The 24,465-nt window shown below is 39.4% G+C and overlaps 2 pseudogenes; one reads left to right on the top strand and one right to left on the bottom strand.

Annotated features, from left to right (window-relative positions):
- The first annotated feature begins 8,207 nt into the window (after window positions 1-8,207).
- Window positions 8,208-11,034, top strand: LOC133762051 (long-chain fatty acid transport protein 3-like; annotated as a pseudogene).
- A 3,461-nt stretch (window positions 11,035-14,495) lies between these two features.
- Window positions 14,496-23,917, bottom strand: LOC133762052 (vesicle transport through interaction with t-SNAREs homolog 1B-like; annotated as a pseudogene).
- Between the last annotated feature and the right edge of the window lie 548 nt (window positions 23,918-24,465).

Genomic DNA, 24,465 nt, shown 5'->3' on the forward strand with positions numbered 1-24,465 from the left:
TTTAAAATACAAGAAAAATAATCCTATCAAGAAAAATATTAATTGAAAAACAACATCTGTGCTATGTCTGTCATATTTTCACATCAACACTAGATTTCTATTTCCACTAAGATGTAGAGTCAGAAACCATACTTATCTTCTTGTAAAAAAGAAATATAGTGGACAAACACTTTAAAGAATATATTTTAAAGCACTCAGATCAAGCAATAAAGGCAAATGGTCACTGAAAGAAACATGTGAAGCAAACAATTTGGTTTCACTGGACTTATGTACTTGAGATGGTTCACAATACATTCTTGGGCATAATCAAGTAAAATCCCCTCAGGTTCCTTGAGCTGAAGAGACTAAGTAGAGAAGTCAGGGATACAAGGAAACCAGTTCTCTTTGGACAGAGTACCATGAGAACAGAGAAGCAAATAAATTGTCTTTGAAGATTCACAAGGATCTCTCACAGAAACTATCTCACATTACACAAAGGGCATATTGCCTATAATGACTTTTTCTTTAACTAAAATTTTAGATTAAAGGTTAATCAGCTTCCTGTCTAGTAACTATAATTCAGTTATATCTATTATTCTCTCTTGTATAGTATGCATAGATTAAATAGTATATATACGATATATAATACAATATATATACTATATATAAATACAATATAATTAAATGAATATTTAGAATATGTAACAAGACAATTGGCAATTGACCTTTCTTTAAAAATATAAATCCAAAATGGCAAGGATTGATATGATCATATAGAATTTATGAGGTATATTGAATATCTATTCAAATATATGTGAATTTTAATAAAGGCTATTATTATTAAGTATTGATTTCTTTGATTACTAATTCAGTGCCACGTTTCTCTCATTTGAAAATGGGACTGTCATAGTGATTAACAGAAATAACCAACAATGGAAAAATTCTATTTATCTTAATTTAAGGACAATTGTTGGTGATATTACTCTACAGTTCACATCTAGTCCAAGGTTTTACTTTTTGTACCATTCTTGGGAAGTCATGTAAAACCAGAAGACGTGCTTTTGTAAATTCTCTTCTCTGAAGCTGTCAGTTTTTTTCAGGACTCCACTGAACACATGATTTTGAAACCTTCCAAGTCATATTCTGGCTACAGATGAGCCATGCTATTTATCTCAATGCATCCTTAAGTCAGGTTATTGCTCTAAATACATACTTGACTTTAGAGGGAGGCATTGAAATCCTCTGGGATGCACCTAATTTTTGAGATACTTCTTTCTTTTCTCTTACCTTTAACATTTCATGTTCATTGCTTGTGTTTTTATCAAATATTTGTCTTGAAAACTCACTGATTTTACCAGATAGCATGCCCTCTTTTTTTCTTGAATCCCAAAGGTCACTCGTAGTCTCAAAGGCAACAAAGAATGACAAACCATGCCACTTTTTGATAATGATATTGTTCCAGGCTAACAAAGCACACCTCAAGTGGAAACATGCTCTACTCTCCAATTTATCTCAACGGTTCTTATTCCTCTGATTTTTTTCTTGGACCCCTGTACCCAAGTGAAAGACCTGGAAGAAGCTCCTGGCTCCTGGCTTTGGATTGACTCATCCCCGGCCATTGCAGCCATTTGGGGAGTGAACCAACAGATGGGAGACCTCTCTTTCTTTCTCTCTGTTTGTAACTTTACTTCAATTTTTAAAAAAATGAATAGAATATATAAAATAAAAACATTTATAAGTGTTCACTATTATAGGGTTATTTCAGAAAAATGGGATTGTTTTAATATATGAAGATCAATATAAGTCTGCTGCAATATAAGAAAAAGAAGACAATAATAAATCATTTCAATAAGTATAAAGATTTGTATTTCTATATTAATAATACTATACATAATATATTGTTAGAATGATAAAATTATAACATTTTCATGTATATCCAAAAGAACATTTGCCTATGAATATTGTTAGCTAAATAAATTTTGCACAATTTTTAAAGTATATTCACATAATAAATAATTTTACTAATAATATAATTTGAAGACTGGAATATGCACAATATTTCTTTTTTAAAGATTGATTTACTTATTTGAAAGAGAGAGATACACAGAGAGAGGAGAGGCAGAGAGAGAGATAGATCTTCCATCTACTGATTCACTCCCCAGTTGGTCACAACAGCCAGAGTTGTGCCGTTCCAAAGCCAGGAGCCAGGAGCTTCTTCCAGGTCTCCCACATGGGTGCAGGAGCCGAAGCTCTTGGGCCATCTTCTGCTGCTTTCCCAGGCCACAGCAGAGTGCTGGATCAGAAGTAGAGTAGCCCGGCCGGCACTGTGGCTTAACAGGCTAAGTTTCCGCCTTGCGGCACCGGCACACCGGCATGGGAGACCAAGAGAAGCACCTGGCTCCTGGCTTTGGATCAGCGCGATGCGCCGGCCGTAGTGCACCAGCCATGGTGGCCATTGGAGGGTGAACCAACGGCAAAAAGGAAGACCTTTCTCTCTGTCTCTCTCTCACTGTCCACTCTGCCTGTCAAAAAAAAAAAAAAAAAAAAGAAGTAGAGTAGCAGCCGGGTCTCACACCAGTACCCAGGTGAGAAACCAGCACTATAGGCAGCAGCTTAACCTGCTACACCACAGCGCCGGCCCTAAGGCACAATATTTCTACTGTCCACTATTCTACTCTAAATTATACTGAAAGTCATTGGCCCTTAATTCAGTTTACTTAATAAAACAAAGGTTGTAATTATTAAAAAAGAAAAAGAAACATAAATTTTTTTCAAAAATAAGTTTCTATACCCAGAAAATACTGTTTATTATATATAAGCATAAGTCAGTGTAAGTAGCACGGTTTCTAAACACTATTCCAAAATATAGAAACAATTCCACGTTTGCAAAATAACCTCAAGTATTAAGAAAACAATATTAATGAAAACATATTCTGAACGGAGGTATAAATATAGCAAATACATTGTATTATTTCTACACAGAAAATCATTAAGCAGTAATATTTATAATTTTCAAAGACCTCGGTCAGTGCACTGATATATGATGATGGTTGTTTAACAGAATTTGAGTTTTGATGGTGTTAATTCTCCATAACCCAGGTATCATTTCTTGAGATAGCTATTTGACTTGATAATGATTAACCATTTCATTTTGTCAATATCATTATTTCCCCCTACTAACTTGATACATTGATTTTAGAATTTATACAGGCATGCAAAGTTTAGCTAAGCATAGCTGAAATCAACCTCAGATAAATAGAAGAAAATTGAAGGCACTGCTATGTCAAATATGAAATCTAATTAAAAACTACATTTAATTATGTGTATAAGCTTAAATAGGTTAGAGAATAAAATTCGGAATTCAAGAAACAGAAATTCACCCACATAGGCATAAGGCACATTATAAATAATTTCCCACAGTGATTTTGGGGAAGGACTTTATACTTTTCAAAGAGGTAGACAATGCAATTTAGTATTGGCAACTGGGAAAAAATTAACATGGTCTATATATCATAGAATACTAAAAAATCAATCATCTCACTAGGATTACGGAGCTAAATAAGAATAGTAGATCAATAAAATACCCAGAAGATAATAAGAAAATACTTTAATGACCTTGATATAAAAAAGCTTATTATCCAGGATATGAAACATAAAATATAAAATAAAAGATTAATAAATTATATTATGTTAAATTTAAGATGCCATTAAGAGATGGAAATCCAAGTCATAATGTGGAAGATTATATTTGCCAAACATAAAACTGACAAAATTTATTACCATAATATAAATAACATCTACAAATCAATAATGAGAATATGAAAAATGGAAAAAAGAAAATGAGTAAGATATGTGAGGAGGTTCTTCATAATATAAACATATCAAAATGGCTGAAAACAGAAGACTAAATTTTACATTGAAGATTATACAAATTAAAACCAAAATGTTATTGCCGGCGCCGCGGCTCAATAGGCTAATCCTCCGCCTTGTGGCGCCGGCACACCGGGTTCTAGTCCCGGTCGGGGCACCGATCCTGTCCCGGTTGCCCCTCTTCCAGGCCAGCTCTCTGCTGTGGCCAGGGAGTGCAGTGGAGGATGGCCCAAGTGCTTGGGCCCTGCACCCCATGGGAGACCAGGAGAAGCACCTGGCTCCTGCCATCGGAACAGTGCGGTGCGCCGGCCGCAGCGCGCCTACCGCGGCGGCCATTGGAGGGTGAACCAATGGCAAAAGGAAGACCTTTCTCTCTGTTTCTCTCTCTACTGTCCACTCTGCCTGTCAAAAATTAAAAAAAAAAAAAAAACCAAAATGTAATAATACTAAATATTCATCAGAATGGCTAAAATTAAAATGATTGGTGGACCTATTAACAGCAATACAAAATACTGGGATTTTAATGCTTTTCAATGAGGAGTACCAGTTGGAATGATGGCTTTGGGAAATAGTCCATGATTATCTTAAGTATTAAAAATCAGGAGATTTTATAGATTTCATTAAGTCTTTATTTTAAAGATATATTTATTCTCGTTCCCAGATGGGATTGAGGGAGGGAAGTAGGGAGGAAGGATGGAAAAAAATTGTATTTATTCTCATTTGAAAGGAAGAGTTACAAAGTGAGAGAGAATCTTCCATATGCTGGTCCATTGCCCAGATACCTGTTATAGCTGGGGTTGGGGCAAGCCAAAACCAAGAGTTTCATCTAGGTTTTATACATGGGTTACAGGGGTGCAAGTACTTGCGATGTCTTCCACTGCTTTATCTGGTGAATTCTCAAGGAGCTAGTTTGGAAGTGAAGCAGCCAGGTTTTGAAGAGGTGTAGGATGCCAGCATTGCAGGCTGAGGTTTAACCTGTTTTGTCACAGTTCTGGCTCCTTTCCAATTAGTCTTGTATGTACATTTATATTTCAAATAAGTTGTATATTCCTAATGTTCAATAATAATAAATATTAATAATTTAATTTAATGTTTGATAATCTAATTAATTGTGCTAATGATAATAATAAATATGCCTATGAAAAGGGAAATAATTTTACCAATGAGCATTGATTTTGAAATTATAAAAATTAATAGTAGTCTGTAACACAATCCTAAAGTAAAACAATTCATATAAATTAACAAGTATATATTTGCAGAAAAGGAAAGAAAAATGACAGATGTTTGAGATGTTCATACTGTTCTATTCCTCAACTTAAGTATCGCTTATATGTGTGTTTATTTTGAAATAAATCATTGAATGCTACCTCAGTTTTTCCTTTTAATGTACATTGTAAAATTAAATAACTGTGTTAATTGAAAGAATAAATAAAAGTGGTCATTAATATCTCAAATTGAAAAATAAATTTATGCTTAATTAAATAATGTGAACTTTCATAGACATATGACTTAAAAGGAAACTTGTTTATTTATATAACTGATTTTAATTTTCTTGACCTCTTCCCTGTATGAATAATGCAATTATGAAAAATATATTATTACTTGAATATGACTTTGTGATTATTTTAACAGATTATTTCCCTGATCAAGCAATAAAATAAATTGAGATATTGAATTTATAAGTATTGCCTAATATTAGTATCATACTATATTGCGGTGCTTATTTCCAGGAAGTGTTAAGGTAGAAACGGGAAGATAAAGTGTCCTGTTAGAAACATGTTAATAAAGGACTCCGGATTCTGTCCTGGTTGCCCCTCTTCCAGGCCAGCTCTCTGCTGTGGCCTGGGAGTGCAGTGGAGGATGGCCCAAGTATTTGGGCCCTGCACCCAATGGGAGACCAGGAGGAAACACCTGGCTCCTGCCTTCGGATCAGCGCAGCGTGCTGGCCACAGCGCGCTGGCCACAGCGGCCATTGGAGGGTGAACCAACGGCAAAGGAAGACCTTTCTCTCTGTCTCTCTCTCTCACTGTCCACTTTGCCTGTCAAAAATTTAAAAAAAAAAAAAGAAACATGTTAATAAAGGAAAAAAAATGGAAATTTTCATCAATAACCATTGCATTATGATATCTTTCCCCATGATACGATTCTTTAATTTGCTAATTTTCATAGACACAATATTCATTATTATTGTTATTATTGTTATTATTACTTCATTTTATTTCAAAGGCTGAGAGACAGACAATTCTTGAATATGCTGGTTCACTCATCAAATACTGGCAACTACTAGTGGCTTGGGCTTACTGAAGCTAGGATCCCAGAACTTCATCCTGGGAGGCAATGTCTCAAGTACTTGAACCATTATCTGCTTTCTCCCAGTAGCATCATTAGCAGGAAACTAGACTTGGAAGCAGAGTAAAGAGTTGAACTAGAAACTTCTGTGTGGGATGCAGGTGTCTCCAATGATTGAACAAATGCCCACTAAGATATAATCTTATTAACTGAAAAAAAGTGTGCATCTAATATTTTATGTTGTAATAAAAATAGTCTTTTTTTAAACTTTTATTTAATGAATATAAATTTCCAATGTACAGCTTATGGATTACAATGGCTCCCCCCCCCATAACTTCCCTCCAACCCGCAACCCTCCCCTCTCCCACTCCCTCTCCCCTTCCATTCACATCAAGATTCATTTTCAATTCTCTTTATATACAGAAGATCAATTTAGTATACATTAAGTAAAGATTTCAACAGTTTGCACCCAAATAGAAACACAAAGTGAAACATACTGTTTGAGTACTAGTTATAGCATTAAGTCAAAATGTACAGTACATTAAGGACAGAGATCCCACATGAGGAGCAAGTGCACAGTGACTCCTGTTGTTGACCCAACAAATCGACACTCTAGTTTATGGTGCCAGTAACCATCCTAGGCTGTCGTCATGAGTTGCCAAGGCTATGGAAGCCTTCCAAGTTTGCCGACTCTGATCATATTTAGACAAGGTCATAAAAGACAGGGTGAGGATAGTAACCAATGATCCTAAGAGTGGTATTAACCAGGTCTGAACAATTATACAGCATTAAGTGGGGAAGAGGACCATGAGTACACACAGGTTGGGAGTAGAGCCATTGGTGGTAGAGTAGAGGTTATGATTACAAAGGAATGAGGCCCAAGTGCGCTAGACAGGGTCTAGAACAAAGGACAGAGTCATTATTAGAGGAGTTAAGAAAGGTACTGTCTAAGCTACAATTAAGTTTTCTGATTGAGAGGCAAATAGAACCTGACAGAAGGGGCTTGATAATAATCTGGTGGGCTTTAGGCCTTGTAAGTGAAGAGGCCCAGACCTATCTATCTCTTCACATGGGGTACATCCTAAGGGAGGTGTGAACCTCCTAGGGGAAGGCACTCTGTTGACTTTCATTACTTGGCTGGCCTGGGAGGAGAGCTGGCCAGGTAAAGGCAGGTGGCATCTCTAATAAGAATTTTATAGTTCTGCCTGCAATGTTGCTGACCCTACTTGACCATCCCCTCAGCTGCAGTGGTCACTTTGGAAGTTGGGCTGACTGAAGGGCTTTTCAGCTTAGAGCCAATAAGATCTGTGGCTCTGACCTGGGCATCCTTCGACTCCAGGGCAGGTCCATTTCCAGTGATCCAACTCTTGGCAGAGCTGCCAGGGCTCTTCACAAGTTGACTTCTGCTGAAGCCCAGGCTTACCACAAAATCTCCTCAATTTAATGTGTATTTTAGTTAACAAGGCAGGTTCATACTTGGAGATCGATGTAATTTTTTTAATTACTAAAACTTTCCATAATAGGCCTATTCTGATTTAGGTAGGTCTGGAAATTCCATAACTGGAGAGAGAACATAACCAAATTATCCAGTCGTTTTTAGAGACTAGAAACATAACCAAATAATCTAGTCATTTTTAGAACTAGAAGTTTTAAATTAAAATTAACTCCCTCAGAAATTGCAAGGATATTAGGCATATGGGCCATGGTGCCCAAAGGAAGTAAGGGGGTCAGTACCCAAGGTTGTTTACCACCAAAGCCGATTGGCTGCGCAGCATCAGGAGAGGTGATGATGAAATATGGCTGGTCCTGTAAAAAAGTACCCCGTAAAATGACCTTTTAAGTAATTGGTTGGTCCTTATGCCTTGCCCCAATAATCCTGTGGTTTTGTGCTTTAAAAGGCTTTGCTACGCGTGCCATAAACAAGTTCCTGCTTGACTTGCCTCGCCACTGCGTCTGATTGTCTCCGGGATCAGGGGAGGCTGCGGAACAGGCGAGCAGCGCACTTATCTTTCCTCGGACCCAATCCATCCTCATTCGGGTGTTTTAAGACCCTACATTTGGCCCCCAATATGGGGCTCAACCAAGGGCGCGGCGACCCAGGCTATGCGGTCTCTCAGAGTAAGTGAAACCCTCAGTATGTGTAATGCAGTTTCGTTCCAAGAGGACCCGGCCTTAAAGGCCTTACGCTATATGTTACAATCTAGGGGCTTGGAATTGTCAGGTAGCAATGCCAAAAGTGTCTGGGAAGCCATCATAACCTTGGTCGTTTGGATTCAGACGGCCAATCTCTTTTCTTGGAACACTTGGTCATGAGCGGAAAGAATTGCCCTTGAGAGGGAGAGACACTTTAATATATCACCTCCTCTGGGGTTTTACTCCACTATTACCACCCTTAAAGCTTCCTTCCACCTGGACACTATACCCCCACCTTCTGAGGGCGAGAGGTAGAAAGAGGCAGCGCAGGACTTCGGAGAGCCTAAAGACTCAGAGGAAGATGGCAGGGAGAGAGAATGGGCTAAGTTTGATCAGGAACGCAGAGACCCCGTGGAGGCGTGGACTGTTGAGGTAAAAACGAAAGTGAAAATCATCCAGCCTAGCCCATCTGCCCCAAAAGGGCCGGGACCCCCCCCCCCCCCACTTACCTCCCAGGGGCAGAGGCGGCCTCCTCCTATGTAGAGCTTCAGAGGGAGCTACGTGATTTGGGCCCTTATGAATGCCCAGGAGGGGGGAGGAGAAATGAGGTGACCTATGTGGAAGCTTGCCCAGTGGACATCAAGCAGTGTAGGGAAGCAAACTCTGGGCCTGGGAACCTGTCGCCTCAGGCCTACCCTGTTAATTTAGCTCCAGGCAGCAGCAGACCTCTGGAGTGGTATCCATGGGAAGCAAAGGACATAAAGGAGCTTCTCAAGGCACTGGCGGAAGACGGGCTGAACTCCCCCTGGGCCCAAACCCTGCTGCAGCTGTTGCCCCTGCTGCTGCTACTGAAGCTGCACCCCTGGCCACAGCTGCGCTGGCTTGTGGCAGACTTGGCCTTCACAGTGCGTGCTCTCTGCTGCAAAAGGGCTCTTTGAGCTTGCGCCCTGGTAGCGGTTGCTGCCGACTGGGAAGGTCTGGAGGGGTGTCGCAGCCTGGCTTGGCGCTTGGCACAATTGGCACAGCAGTGCGGCAAGCACACCTTTCTCATTCATGGTGCCTGGAGCTTCAACTACGCAGAGGCAGAGTACCAGAGTAACTGGGCTGTGTGTATTCTCCTGCAGGCGCTAGGCTGGAATGGGGGACCTGGCAGCCGCGGTGCAGAGTGTTCCAGGGAAGGTGAGCAGAGCGTGCAAAGCACCTGAGATGTGGGGACCAGAAACGGTGTGGCGCCTGCCAAGTGCAGTGCAGCCTGTCTGGCACTGGGGGTGACTGTGGCGCTGCTCCTCCCTGCCGACCCAGAGTTCCTGTGGCTCTGGTTCGGGCTGGCCAATGCCGGCCTGCACACAGCCTTTGTGCCCAGCGCCCTACACCAGGGCCCCCTCCTGTACTGCCTCCTTAGCTGTGGCATGCGCACCTTCCTGCTGCTGCCAGAGTTCCTGGAGTCCTTGGAGCCTGACCTGCTGGAGCTAAGGGCCATGGGCCTCCAGCTGTGGGCTGCAAGCCCGGTAAGCCATCCTGCTGGAATCAGCGATATCCTGGCCAGGGCAGCTGCAGAAGCGGGGGGGCTGGTGCAGGGATACCTCTCTGCCACTCAGAGCACGGCAGACATCAGCCTGTACATCTTCAACTCAGGCACCCAGGGCCTCCCCAAGGCTGCTTGGATCAGCCACCTGAAGATCTTGCAGTGCCAGGGCTTCTACTAGCTGTGTGGTGCTCGTCCAGAGGACGTGATCTACCTCGCCCTGCTGCTCTACCACATGTCGGGCTCGCTGCTGGGCGTCGTGGGCTGCTTGGGCATCAGGGCCACACTCTTGGAGCCCATGTTGAGTTCTGATGTTTCCCTCGCTTGTGCTTATATGGATGCATATATGATCCTTGGACAAAAGCATCCTGCCCTCCAGGGGGGCCTTTTAACCCAGGTCCTTACAGCACTCACAAAGGGAGGATTTACAGTGGCTCCTAGTAAGATTCAGAGGGTGCCCCCTTTTAAAGTGCTTGGGTCCCATCTGACTTTAACCCAAGTCAGTCCCCTTAAACCTCTACTGGATATTCCGACCTCTACCTGCATAGGTCAAAACTGATAATGGACCTTGTTTTAGTAGTAAATCTAATATACCTGGCATATTAAACACATTACCAGAATACCCTACAACCCTCAGGGTCAGGCAATTGTAGAACGAAATAACCAATGCTTGAAAGAATAACTTTTAAAACATAAAGGGGGGCCAGCCCCCATATCCATCTGCAAATGGTGTTATTTACTCCAAAAAAACTGGGGTCAAATAAGCCCTAGGCCCCCCATCCAGGTAACTCATCAGTGGAGGGGACCAGATCCCCTGATTACCCTGGGTAGAGAGTTTGGGTGCATCTTCCCCATAGGGAATACAAACCCAATATGGCTTCCTGCCAGAAACTTTAAGTTCCTACCCCCTTCCCTTGTACAGGAAAATGCCCAAGAACCAGAAGACCAATCGAGAGAAGAAGAGGCTGTGATGGTCTCAGCTTTTTTTCAAAGGAAGGAGCAAACATACAAAACCACTAACAACTAACACATCCCAGGGGCCGCCAGCCCTTGAGAAATTTCTGTGTTCATTAACTATTACAGATGGCAATACTTTGGCTGCTGATCTTCTTGATTCATCTGGCCCTGGCCGAGCCTCTGAGGAATCCACATCAATCCCAGAAAGTGATGGGGTCAGTAATCATTCCTGGCAATGGAGGAATTGTCAACAGCATAGGGGTATTGGTGCACAACAATGATTCCTGCGTACTAGTGACCCTCATCCCCCACGTACTGTATCACCCAAATGAAGAAGTGACCTTGTGCCTACACTGGTGTCCGCGATGACCACCGTGGTGGTAACCACACTTATATATTTGGGTGCCACAGGGGTTGGCTTAGGAGCTTCACCTTTAATAATGCAAAAGAAGGGGTTCTGGGAGGTGCAGGCTCAAACATATTCAAATCTGGATAAGCTGGAGAGTTCTCTTAGGCATATACAGGCCTCCCTCTGTTCTCTAGCCCAGCTTGCTCTGCAAAAATGTAGAGGGCTGGATCTTCTTTTTCTCCAGCAAGGGGGGGGGGGAGGTTGTATCAAACCCTAGAAGAGTGTTGCTTTTATGCTAATCATTCAGGAGTCATCAACCAAAACCTTGATGAAGTGTGTAGGGGAATAGAGGAGCAGAAAAAACAGTTAAATAGTGGATGGTATGAACAATGGTTCAACTGGTCCCTGTGGCTGATTATACTTATCTCCACAGTTTTAGGGACTTTAATAATAATCACACTAATTTTTACTTTTGGACCTTGCATTCTAAATAAGCTGGTCCAACTTATCTGAGCCAAAATGGAACAAATCCAACTCATGACCCTCCGATTACATTATGACAAAATTAATCAAAAAACCCCTCCATGTAGCTGGGACACACTTCCTAATGGAGGTGTCCATATGCTCGAACCTCAAACGAGGTGGGCGATCATCTAAAACAAAAAAGGGGGGAAACTGCAGGGATATTAGGCACACGAGGCAATTCAAAAATGGCACCCAAAGAAAGTAAGGTGGGTGCTACCCAAGTTTGTTGAACACCAAAGCTGATTGGCTGCGCAGCATCAGGAGAGGTGACGACGACTGATGACAAATGTACAGACATATGGCTGGTCCTGTAAAAAATTGCCCCATAAAATGACCTTTAAAGTAATTGGTTGGTCCTTATGCCCTGCCCCAATAATCCTGCGGTTTTGTGTTTTAAAAGCTTTGCTGTGTGAGCAATAAACGAGTTCCTGCTTGACTTGACTCACCACTGCGTCTGATTATCTCCTGGATCAGGGGAGGCTGGGGAACGGGCAAGTGGCGCACTTACCTTTCCTCGGACCCAATCCATCCTCGTTCGGGTGGATTATGACACTACAAGCAATACCCATAATTCAAGCACTCCATAAAGACAAATCACTATTGTATACTCTGTTATAAAGTACAGAAGTACAATCACACTTCTATTGCAAAGACATGGTAAAACATGTTTTGCACATGGATTTAAGATAGAATTTTCTTTCCAATACTGGTGCTTTTGTCAGGAAGGAAGCTGCTTCACAGAGTATCTCTTGAGATAGTACAGAACAATCCTGTATTATTATAGAGACCAGAAATGCAATTTCCATCCAGAAATAATCACTAACATAAAAACATTCTGACTTAAAATTTCAAATATAATTTGGTAGGACAAAGTAACCGAGAATCTTCATTGCAGACAATGTTGGATATGGCTCAAACATCCAATATTGTCATCTTCTATTTTGGCAAATTTCCAATTAGATTAGCATCAATATTCCAAGTTCAGGATAATGAATCACATTTGGCATCATTAAAATACGACAAACCAATTTGCTTTTCTCTAATAATTTTCAAAATTTTATTTTTCTGAGTAATATACTATCAAATATAGTCCATTTCTGTCAAAGACAATGGAAAAGCTTTTTACAAAGTCACAAGTCTGCAGAAGGCCATATTATTTTATTAAAAGGAAAAGTACATTAATTACTTTAATGACAATAATATCCTAGTGAATCTTTAACTTGTTATTTTAATTAGCTTAAAGTGAAATTTTAAGAAAAACTGATCATGAAGGAATTATAAATAAGAGACATAGTTGTAAACATATAAAAGTCAACATTGTGATTATTTGAATATATATTTGACTATATACTAAATATTAAGAAATTATCAGGACGTTTTTGAAAACCAATTAAGCACAGGGGCCAGCATCATGACACTGTAGGTTAATCCTCCATCTGTAGTGCCAGCATTCCACATGGGTGCCAGTTCTAGTCCTGCTCTGCTTCCAATTTGGCTCTTTGCTATGGCCTGGGAAAGCAGTAGATGATGGCCCAAGTCCTTGGGCCCCTGCACCCATGTGTGAGACCCGGAGGGAGCTCTTGGCTCTTAGCTTCAGAATGACTCAGCTCCAGCCATTGTGGCCATTTGGGGAGTGAAACAACAGAAGGAAGACTTTTCTCTCTGTCTCACCCTCTTACTGTCTGTAATTCTACCTCTCAAATAAGATAAATCAAATCTTTAAAAAAAAAAAAAAAGAAATGCCCCTCTTCCAGGCCAGCTCTCTGCTGTGGCCCGGAAGTGCAGTGGAGGATGGCCCAGGTCCTTGGGCCCTGCACCCCACGGGAGACCAGGATAAGCACCTGCCTCCTGCCATCGGAACAGCGTGGTGTGCCGGCCACAGCGCACCAGCCGCGGTGGCCATTGAAGGGTGAACCAACGGCAAAAGGAAGACCTTTCTCTCTGTCTCTCTCTCTCACTATCCACTCTGCCTGTCCAAAAAAAAAAAAAAAAAAAAAAAAAAGAAAAGAAAACCAATTAAGCATTTTCCCAAGTTTTGCTTGAAAATGGTTAAATTAGCATTCCACTAATAAAAGACATAGGGAGAATTTTACAACATTTCTGAAGTTATATTTTAGGTGTTTCTCTATATGACTGTTGTAGATTTGTTTTCTGGAGAAATCAAGTAAAGAAATATAGTTAGAAAATAAACAGAACTCAAATAAAAGCACATCAATTATATTGTATCAGCATATTACTAAGAAAATGTGGAAGATACTTTTATAAGGCCATATTCAAATAAATAAGACATTCTAATGATCTCAATAAATCAAATTTATCAACTTGCCAAATAAATTGTTTTCAAAATCCCAAAAGCATTACTGATCAAAACAGCAAAAAATATGTTTAAATGTTTATAGTATAAAGATAATTGAAAGCACTTCTGAAAAAGAACTTGAAGCAGTAAAATTTACTCATTCTACATGATACAAGGAATAATACAAATAATTAATAATTGAGGAAGCAAAATATTGCTTCAGAAATAACTATGACACAAGTAGATTGAGTGGATATTGTTTTTCACATGACAGGTGAGTATATGACAGAATAGCTATGTCATATGAATGAAGAAATGCAGGATCATAAGAAAAATATTAGGGAACACAGCACTTGCACAAAACTTAAAGCTGTTTTCTGCTTTTCAAACATCACTGGTCATGTTGCTGTCACATTACTGTGGCTCTCTGTCTTCCCTTCTGCTTCCACACTCTGGCTACACAGTGCAGCCTTGAACTGCTGGTTCACAGCAGCAACATGATTCATTCTCAGGGTCAAAGTTCTGGTCCACTATCCTCTCCACTTAGAAAGTACAATGCTTGTGGGAGAGTTTCAACAAATCAGGACTCCCAAAATGGACAGCTCCAGCTGGAGGGGGTTGGAAAGCAGCAGCCTGTTGGTTGTCACTTGACAACCATTTGACTTTTGTTCAAGTTTTCACTTGTGTTTGCCAGTCTGCCCTTGGAACGTTCCAACTGGACTTGTTGCTCCCCCAGCTCTTCTGTGATTTCTGAGCCAATCTGCTCAGTCTTCATGGCAAACCGATAAGAATGTTCAATACTTTCAGTGGCTGGGTTCAGACTTTCAGGGCCTTGAAGAAAGAATGCCCTGTGAGACTGAAGCCGATTCTTACGTCCATTCTCTAAGGTATATGTACCATATCTCAAGTCTCCTTGGCTCCCAGGTGTCGCTTACAAAGGTGAGATCCTCCCTTCCTGAGTTGGGCAAGGTCCTTCCACTAATTTCAAAGTTTAGACATCAAGGGGTTACAGAAAGACAAGGATGCATAACATAATCCTTCTTTCATCTCTGCCAGGGTTTCATCTGCTTCTTGTTTCTTTTCATCAAAATCTCTGATCGACTTTTTCTTCTCTTATCCACCGGGAGCCTTGGGAGCCAGTCAGCCCCAGGGGTCATGTTGATGAGGGACAGAGAGACAAGCACCAGGTCTCCAGTACTATGGGAGTACCATACTCTTTATGTGCAGGGGTTTGCACTGCCCACCGTCTGTCCTGCCCCTCCTTCAGGGGTCCCTGCATCCGCAGCAGCTGCTCAGGCACCCCTACCAGCTCTTCATGGAGACCTCAGATCTTATGCAACTTCTCAAAATGTGGTGGCCACTGAGATTATGCTCTCTGAGTTTTCTCCTAGCCTGGTGGTCAGCCACCAGGCCCCATGGCCATCACAGTGACCACCATGCACCCACCATCACTGACCTCCTACTCTTGCATTTAAAGTTTTCTGCTGATGTGCACCTGGAAGGCAGACTTGAAGGCTCAAGCTGTATAGTTAAACTTTCAAAGCATTTCTTAATAAATTTAATCATTTCTGTTGTTTCTCTCTCTCTCTCTCTCTCTCTTTTTTTTTTTTTTTTGTTGTTGTTGTTGATCTGACCATTTGACAAAATACAAAAGCACTTTAGGAAAACAAATGGAGAAAGTAACCCATAACCCATCCCCCCCCCTGAAAAAAAAGAACTAAAAGACTGTGGGTTTTCTTAAGGAACTCTGCCAACATAACCTTTGTGAACATTTCTTAGTTAGATATGACTTGAGGGAGAGGAAGCTTTCATTTGTGTGCCAGTAGCTGCTGATGTGATGGGTTAGCAATACACATTTCCTTGCAGATGCACTGTGATTTACTGTGAACTAATGACTGCTCTTTTCCTTGTAGCTATTCTTTTCAAAAAATCAATTCTATCAAAGTAAGCTCAGCTTGTTGCCTTAGGAGATTTCCTTCATTTGTAACTAGGAAAGTCAAGTGAAATCTTTGCATTGCTATGTTCATTACTGTAAGAGGATCTTGTGAAAGAATGACATGGAACTTTAATCAAGCATGTATATTTACATTTTATCTTTCTATTTTTTGAGTTTTTATCATTCTTTTTTTCTTAATTCTCTTAAATATTGGTTAAAGCCACATTTATATATAAGAGATATCTGTGAACCAACGATGCCTTTCACTGGAAGTTAACAGAGAACTTTTTCTGCTTCTTGACATTCCTGTCCTTTCTAGAAGACATTGTATTACTGCACATTCATAGTCTAGAACAGATTTCATTTTGGAGTATTGAATATAGGTTCAAAATTTAAAATACCAATGATTCTATTTATTTATCATTTAAAAATACAGGAAAACACAAAGAATATATTTAGTGACATCAAAATATGCTGAAGCCAGATTGGAATTGTGAGAGTATTTCATATTGTATCAGAATTAAAAAGTGAAAATTATATATTTATATTTGAAACTTCTTTATGAAATAAAACTGCTTCTATGACTTTGAAGTATACAAAGATTACTTGTATGCAAAGATTATTTTGTAAAACAAAAAATGAGTATACATATATAAATACATACATACACACATTTACATACGTATTTATCAGAGTCCATTGGCTACAACACAAATCATCTTAGAGCACTAAAAATAGAGAATGTTTTGGACATGTACTTTATAGAAAGAAGGAAATTAGTGAAATGAACAAATCAGGGCAACTTTTGTGATATCAGAGAGAAATTCATGGTTTGGTATTTTTGTACTTTAGCAGCAGAAAATACAACACACAAAGACACGAACAGAGTGTTCACAAAGTCTTGGTGCTGATTTTGTTTGTAGAATATTAATATAGCAATTTAATTCCTAGGAAATATATTAATATGATTTAAATTAAAATATCTTACCCAACACTATGATTAACAATGGCATCAGAAACAAATAGCAGTTAAGGTCATTTCTTCAAGAAAAATGGGAAGAATTATCACCATAACATGGTTTAGGATTTTCTCACAAGTAATTTCAAAAGAAAGCTGTCATGTCCCACTCATGAAAACTGCCTGACGACTATCACATAGAAACATTCTAATTTTGTTTTATTGATTTGAAATGTAGAAAAACAGAAACATACACAGGTTTTCTATTGATTCACTCCTCAGGTGTCAACAACAGTCAGCAATAGGCCAGGCAGAAGCCAGGAGTTCAAAACTTAATCTGGGATTCCCATGTGGGTGGCAGGGACCTAAGCATCAACCTCTGCCTCCAAGACTAGACAGTCCATCAGGAAGCTGGAATTGGATCCTGACTGGAATTTAAACCTGGATATTCCAAATGGATGTGTGCTTAAGTGCAGAATCCTAAGCACTTCACCATCCATCCATCCCCCAAATAGGCACATTATTCCATTCATATATATATATATATATATATACATATATAATTTTATCATATATTCACTAAACTTTATATAGATTATATATTATATTATATTATATTATATTATATTATAGATTATGAATTATATAGATCATATTTATATATAGATTATATAATGCACATTATAATGGAAATATAATAAAGAATTTATCCTATATCTCTATTCATGGAGGGGAGGGTGGTTGCCCGATTGAGTCCCATGGGTTCTTTTCCTCAGCTCAGTATAGAAATAAAAAGCCAAGAAACAATTTGCAAAGAAGCAGAAACTTTTATTTGATTAAAATGACAGAAAAAATGTCTGATTTGAGAGGAGACCAGGCGGAGTGCCCGAATGGGGCACTGGTTTTCCGGAAGTGGGCAGTGTTTTTAAGGCTTTTCTATCTCTTCACTGGGTCATTCTATGGGAGTGTCCATTGGATGAGGAGTTTCACCTACTGTATATTGATTGGCTTGGGGCTCATGGAGATAGTGGGGGTCTCTTGGAGACAGCCTGACTCTCCTTAGGGTCTCAGTCTCCTCCTCTGCTAGTTCTAGGTGAAAGATTGCAATTAACTTACAGACTCATATAAAACCTCAAAGTCACCCATGCAGCACAAGAAGCTATAATGTGCGGCCAGTACTATGGTGTTGTAGGTTAAAGCCCAAGACGCAGTGCCAGCATCCCATATGATGACCTGTTGGAGTGGCAGCTGCTCCACTTCTGATCCAGCTCCCTGATAATGTGCCTGAGAAAGCAGTGGAAGATGGGACCTTGTACCCATGTGATTGACCCAGAAAAAGCTCCTGGATCCTCGCTTTGGATTTGCTCAGCTCTGGCACCATTGTGGCCATTTGGGGAGTGAACCAACAGATAGAAGATTGCTCTTTCTGTCTCTCTGCCTCTGCTTCTGTAAATCTGTCTTTCAAATAAAATAAATATTTAAAAAAATAAGCTATAGTGTGGAAGATACTGGCAGGTCTGGAAACAAGCCTGCCTCTGAAGAATATTCTATGTATGTATAAGGGACCCACATACCTCCAGTCCTCAATATATATAGAAAGTTTCTGTTAAATGGCATTTAAGTAGAAGTATAACACAGAAGAATAATTATTTGAAAATGAATGATTTATTATTACTAGAAATGTTGTTTGACATTATTTGTGAGTTTTAGATAAGTAAGAATTTTAGAAGAGAATGTACATTAAGTACCCTGTCCATAAATGCAATTTCAATATGTAAAATATACCTAGGTAAAGGGTAATTATAACAGATGAGACTGGGTAGGGACACCTGTGAGCATATGAGAGAACAAATTATACCAGATAAATTAAATATTTTATGGATACGTATTTAAAATGCTTGAAATCTAAAAATGAATCATTATACTATAATGTGAAAACATTATCATTGTACTAATAAAATTACATTTTATCCATATTGTCTCAATTTATTAACTATAGTTCTTCATCGTTTGGGGCAAGTCCGATTGAGCATGTCCCAAATTGTACATCTCCTCCCTCTATTTTTCCCACTCTAATATTTAACATGTATCAGTTTTCAGTTAAAATTTAAATACCTAAGAATAATTGTGTGTTAATTACAGAGTTCAACCACTAGTACTAGAATAATAAAATACTAAGATGTACAAAGTATTACATTGTACAACAACAGTCAGCACAGGAGCCGATCAAATTACTGTTTCTCATACTGTCCATTTCATTTCCACAGGTTTCCCCCTTGGTGCTCAGTTAGTTGTCACCGATCAGGGAAAACAAATGATATTTGTCTCTTTGGGACTGGCTTAATTCACTCAACATGATGTTTTCCAGATTCCTCCATCTTGTTGCAAATGACCGAATTTCATTGTTTTTAACTGCTGTATAGTATTCTATAGAGTACATGTCGCATAATTTCTTTATCCAGTCTACTGTTGATGGACATTTGGGTTGGTTCCAGGTCTTAGCTATTGTGAATTGAGCTGCAATAAACTTTAATGTGCAGATGGCTTTTTTGTTTGCCAATTTAATTTCCTTTGGGTAAATTCCAAGGAGTGGGATGGCTGGGTTGAATGGTAGGGTTATATTCAGGTTTCTGAAGAATCTCCAGACTGACTTCCATAGTGGCTTAAACAGTTTGCATTCCCACCAACAGTGGGTTAGTGTCTCTTTTTCCTCACATCCTCTCCAGCATCTATTGTTGGTAGATTTCTGAAGGTGAGCCATTCTAACTGGGGTGAGGTAATACCTCATTGTGGTTTTGACTTGCATTTCCCTGATTGCTAGTGATCTTGAACATTTTTTCATGTGCCTGTTGGCCATTTGGATTTCTTCTTTGGAAAGATGTCTGTCAAGGAGAGAACGTTCCAACATGGGAAGTGGGAGACACAGCAGACTCATAGAATGGCAGATGTCCTAAATAGCACTCTAGCCTCAGAATCAGCCCTTGAGGCATTTGGATCTGGCTGAAGAGCCTATGAGACTATTTTAGGCATGGAAAGCCAAGACACTCTGGGAAAAAAAAAATAAGACCTAAATGAAAGATCTCAGCGAGTGTGATCCCAGTGGAAAGAATGGGGCCATGAAAGTAGGAGGTACCTTTCTCTGAAGGGAGGAGAGAACTTCCACTTTGACTATGACCCTGTCGGAATAAGATCGAAGTTGGTGAACCCTAAAGGCTTCCATAGCCTTGGCAACTCATGACTAGAGCCTAGGGAGATTACTGACACCATAAACAAGAGTGTCAAATTGTTAAATCAACATCAAGAGTCACTGTGTACTTAGGTCCCATGTGGGATCTGATCTGTCCTTAATGGGTTCTGCAATGTGAAGTGATGCTATAACTAGTACTGAAACAGTATTTTTACACTTTGTGTTTCTGTGTGTGTGCAAACTGATGAAATCTTTACTTAGTATATACTGAATCGATCTCCTGTATATAAAGATAATTGAAAATGAAAAAAAAAAAGAAACTTGGTGTTAAATTGGAAATTACATAGAAAATTAATCAACTTTAAAAAAAATATATCATGTAGGATCTCTGTCCTTAATGTGCTGTACACTGTGATTTAATGCTATAACTGGTACTACAACAGTATTTTTCACTTTGTGTTGCTATGTGAGGGCAAACTGTTGAAATCTTTACTTTATATATACTAAACTGATTTTCTGTATATAAAGAGAATTGAAAATGAATCTTGATGTGAATGGGGAGAGAGAGCGGGAAAGGGGAGGGTTGCGGGTGGGAGGGAAGTTATGGGGAGGGGAGCCATTGTAACCCATAAGCTGTACTTTGGAAATTTATATTCATTAAATAAAAGATTAAAAAATAGAATTAATATAAAAAATGGAGTGATTTAAATGATGAAAAAAACTTTAGAATTGTATATTTTTAAAAAAATTCATAATAATAAAATGTGAAAATGTGCTTTGCTATTAAATCAGTAGAAACACAGACATGTAATTAAGATTTATTTATTTATTTATTTATTTTTGACAGGCAGAGTTAGACAGTGAGAGAGAGAGATAGAGAAAAATGTCTTCCTTCCATTGGTTCACCCTACAAATGGCTGCTATGCCCAGCGAGCTGCACCGATCCAAAGCCAGGGTCCAGGTGCTTCCTCTTGGTCTCCCATGAGGGTGCAGGGCCCAAGCAGTTGGGCCATCCTCCACTGCCTTTCCGGACCACAGCAGAGAGCTGGACTGGAAGAGGAGCAACCGGGACAGAACCGGCACCCCAACCAGGACTAGAACCTGGGCAGAGGATTAGCCAAGTGAGCAGCAACGCCGGCCAAGGTTTGTGGTGGGTGTTTTAGTTTTGAATCTCTTTGCTAATCAAATGATATCAGCATAAAATCTTCCTACATGAAGAGTGTTAAAAACACATCTATTTAATAACAATAAATACTTAACAGAATATTATATTAATTACATCAATGCAATTATATAAATATTTAATATGTCCCAAACCACATGAATATATTTATATTTATATGGTATACCTTATTACTTTATGTCTTGATTTACAGGATGTAAATATTGTGCTGAAGTATCATTTAATTTGTTTAATATTTTGAAAATCTGTAAAGCTCCAGTAGTCTGCCTTTTTTCTGTGGATTAAGCACTTATGATATACAAGATATATTTTGTGATATTTAAACATATGAAACAAAGCAGCAGGTAAACCTTGCCCTCTTGGTGTCATCATTTAATTGGAAAGCAAAACATATGGGCATATTAAATAATACATGGAAAACAATAAGGCATATTTTAATAAGAGTGAAAATTTTTAATTTCTAAAAACAACAAAATAGGAGGGGACAAGAAGCACAGTTTTTATTTGGGAAAAGAGTGTAATTTTCAATACAGTGGTAACTGTAGCAGTTATTGATGAAATGTTAGTTGGTTAGAGACTAAAAGAAATTGAAATTAATCGTACTGTGTGTATCTAGATGAAGTGTATGTACAACAGAATAAGTCAAAGACTAAAACCTAACAAAAAATTACATAACAGCAAAAGCACTGAAAATTCACATAATTTCATTTGATGGAAGTTAAGAAAAGACAATTTATGTAACACAAACATGTCTAATTCAAAATCATTCTATTTAAATTTCTTCTTAAAAAAATACCCTCCGAACTTGACAAAGCAGTATTATTACTTGGAAATAAGCAAATTTGTTAACTGTGATGCCTTATCTTTTTGAATATAGTGAATATCTTCGAATCACTTGATAGAGATATTGAAGTAATTCACAAATACATTGGTTTTACTCAACATACACATGTAGATAAAACAAGAGCAACAGTCCACCAACATATAAATAAAATATTTTTCCTAAAATACATAGTAAAAATGAGTATGAATTTTGTACCTTCTTCTTAAATTTTTATCTATTCATTTGAAAGCAGGGTTACCAAAACAATGGAGAGGAATAGAAAGAGATCTTCCATCTACTGGTTCACTTCTCAAATGGTCAAAGCAGCCAAGGCTGAACCAGGCCAATGCCAAGGACTTGGAACTCCAATTTGGTTTTCCACATGTTTCTGCTAACTTCCCAGGCCCATTAGCAGGGAGCCAGATTGGAAGTGAAGCAGCTGGGATTCAAACAAGTACTTCAATATCAGATGCAGGCTTTGCAGGCAACAGATTAAACCACTGCACCCAATGCTGGCCAAGTTTTGTCCCAACACTGGCCAAGTTTTGTCAATTTCTTAAAGAAAATTAAGATTAGAAAGCCTATTTCACCAATTATTCCTAAGTCACTTTTGACTTCTGTAAAAATCATAATTGTGCAATATTTCAATTAGTTTAGGGCATTAAAAGTTGAAAGAAATATTTTTATATTAAGATCTATGTGCTTCCTGTACTTGGACATCCCTTTCTTTCCTAGGTTAAGGAGGTTTCCTCTAATTATTTCACTAAATAGGCCTTTTAATCCATTCTTTATTTCTACTTGTTCAGGACTTCCTAAGAACTGTATGTTGGGTTGTTTCGTAGTATCACATAAATTTCCAATACTGTTCTTAATTTGTCAAATTTCTTCCTTTTTTTTTTATCTGACTGAAAAAATTTCCAAATATTTGCCTTCTAGTTCAAATATTCTTTCTTCTCCTTCACCACATCTGTCTGTATGGCTTTCCAACACATTTATTAATCTGTTGAATTCTTCATTTCTAATATTTCATTTTGAATTCTCTTTAAAGTATCAAATTCAGGGAAGATTTTCAATCATATCATGTGTAGATTTCTTGAATTAGTGGAATTGCTTCTGAGTAATCCTATAATTACTGCTTTGGACTCTGTTTAGGGCATTTCATCAATTTTTTCAACTTCACATCTAATATTGAAGTGTTGTGGTTCTTTGGGGGTATAATTTTGTCTCCCTTGTTATTGTTTCTCAAATTTCTGCATTTATTTTTAGGCATTTGTGGACATTCTTATTGTTTTTTTTCCTCTGATGGCTTTTATCTTTGAACTATGACTCTGTGGTTTAGTGGAATATCTTCAGTTTCAGTGAATACCCAGGGGTGTGTGCTAGGTCGGCCAGAGAGCTCTGGTTAGACTCCAGCTTGGGGGGAGTATCCAGGTGACACCCAAGTTGGGCATGGTAGATATCTTGTTAAGAGAAGTTGGGGGATGAGTATGGTCACCTCTATTAGTGTGGTCATACCTTTACCTCCACCCTTTCAAGGTGCTCAAAGCCCAGGTGCCAGCCATCACTGCCATATGAACTGCACAAAGGATCTCTGAAGTCCTCACTATCAGCATCATCCTACTTCAATGATCCACCCTAAACCACCATGTGGAGCCCCACACAGTGATTACCCAGATACCCAGCTACACCCTGCACCTTTTCATTCAGTCAGAGTCCCCGGAGTCTCTGTACACAAGGCCCCCACCGTCATGTGGTGCAGAGGATCTTCCCTGCCTTGCTAGCCTGTCAGGTCCACAGAGAGGTGGATGTTTCCCAAAGCCAGCTGCCTGTGGTTGCTCCTCCTAGGCAGTTTGAGGCCCTGAACCTGTGGTATGTTTGGAGCCCAGGGTTACCACAAAGTCCGACATGGTTGCCCAGCACCCTGTTAATCCCCCAAGCCAGACTCAAAGTCAATGGGGAACACAGGTTTTTCCTGATGCTAGAATCTCTGGATCACACATGTACACAAAGAACTCTGGCTAAATGTTGCCTTCTCCAGCTCCATTGCACTTGGAGCTACTGATGCCCGTACTGCTGAGAAAATGGTGGCTTGTCTCAGACAGTTGCAAGGTGAGCACACAAGGGCTACTATGGATGCTGCTTATGCCCAAAATGGTATCCCCTCTCTTTCAGCTGGTTGCTGGAGGCCATTGTAGGGTGGATGGCATGAGAGAAAACCTATTCTTTTTTTTTTTTTTTTTTTTTTTTACTGGGTCCTCATATGCCCTCTGTCTCTTAGGACTCCAGGCTGGACTCACATCACTCTCTTCCTCTAGCTATATCACCAGTGGTGCGGGTTGATGCAGTTTGATCTAATCTCCGTCTCTGAAGCTGGCACTTTCTATGGTTTTGGAGTGATGTGTTTTATTCCTGTTCATCCTGGGACCCCACACTTGCCCACCAATCCCTGGTGTTC

This window comes from Lepus europaeus, chromosome 6, assembly GCF_033115175.1.
Source record: "Lepus europaeus isolate LE1 chromosome 6, mLepTim1.pri, whole genome shotgun sequence".
Lineage (NCBI taxonomy): Eukaryota > Metazoa > Chordata > Mammalia > Lagomorpha > Leporidae > Lepus > Lepus europaeus.